We start from the raw sequence: 1,549 nt of genomic DNA, 5'->3' as shown, positions 1-1,549 counted from the left end.
AAAAAAAAAAAAAAAAAATTATATTTTATTTTTTACAAATTATTTTAATCTCAGCTTAATCGATAATAGACCTCAAACAAATTTTTCTTAAAGTGAAAAAATATGTAATTCAGTAAGAGGCTTATAAAAAGAAAAACAATCGGAAATGATCTATAATTTTACAAAAAGAAACTTGAGCATTACTTAGCTTCTTAAAGACCCTTCATATGTTTAAAAAAAAATTAAAATTCTATTTTATTTTTTACAAATTATTCTGATCTTAGCTTATTCGGTAATAGACCTCAAATAAATTTTTCTAAAAGTGAAAAAATATGTAATTCAGTAAGAGGTTGATAAAAAAATAGGGAATAATTAATAATTTTACAACAAAAAATCTGAGCATTCCTTAGCATCTTAATGCCCCTTCATATGTTTCAAAAAATTAAAAATTAATCTTGTGCTTAAAGAATGTTTGAATAGTTTACCATTCCGAAATTTGAAATTACCAAACCTTAATAGTTTTTTAGTTATTGCTTCCTATTCAGTAAAAACCGTGGCTTGCTTAAAAACATTTAAAATATAAAATTTCTCCTTTTAGGTTGTGTATTGGACCATTGTCTACAGGAACATTTAGGTTGCATTGAAGATCTACTTCAACCTCCTTAAAAATTGCTAAACCTTTGATAATGGTTTTTCACTTCTAGGTGGGGGGGGGGCTGGTGGCTCCCGATGAGTACGCCCACGTTTCAATGTAGAGTCATTTAACATTTTTTAATTAACGTGGTACCATTTGAAACAAATAAAAATAATTCAGGATCTCATTATTTATATTTCTCACGATTTTCATCAAGTCATGCAAATATTAACAATACTGCTACATATTCTTTTACATAATAAATAATTTAACATGTTTGCTTTGTTATGTGATTTAACTATTTAGAATCGCACCTCAGATATGAAAATGAAGTGAGGTTCCGAGTGCCATTGTCTTTACGACTCAAGTTACAAGTCATTTGATACATTTTGTATGAGAGGCAGCTCCCCGCTACGTGTTCTACGGACAAGCTACGACCCCGGGTTCAATAATTTTACCTCCGTAAGAAATAGGGCCCCTGGAGGCTCGCCTCTGCCCTGTCTTTAGAAAGACAAATGCGGCAGTTAAAGCAAGTTATTTGCCATTCCTTCCATGAGCCTTGAATTCTGTAGAGGATTGTAATCTATGCACTAACAGCTTTCATCCCTTCCCTTCAACTAAAACTAGTCTTCGCTCAAAATTGATCCGCCTGCTTCGGCAAACTCCGGCTAAGCTTGTTTCGGGATTAGTCTTTAGGGTCGGTCCCTTTAGGAACTGCCCACTTCTTATCAACTTAACTTCTCTATAGGCTTACAAATTTTTTTCGGGATCAAGTCTATTTGTGATAACCCAATAAAGAAACTGTTATTGATCTGGTTGTTGAGAATTGACCATCCACTGAAGACATCCTCAAAACTGGAAAATCTGTAGTCCGGAAACCATAACTAAAAAATATTTATATATTATACATAAAGACATTTTATGGATATAATATAT

Source organism: Halyomorpha halys, unplaced genomic scaffold (assembly GCF_000696795.3).
Source record: "Halyomorpha halys isolate HHAL.00 unplaced genomic scaffold, Hhal_1.1 Scaffold1051.1, whole genome shotgun sequence".
Lineage (NCBI taxonomy): Eukaryota > Metazoa > Arthropoda > Insecta > Hemiptera > Pentatomidae > Halyomorpha > Halyomorpha halys.
Note: the sequence above shows the minus strand (reverse complement) of the source record.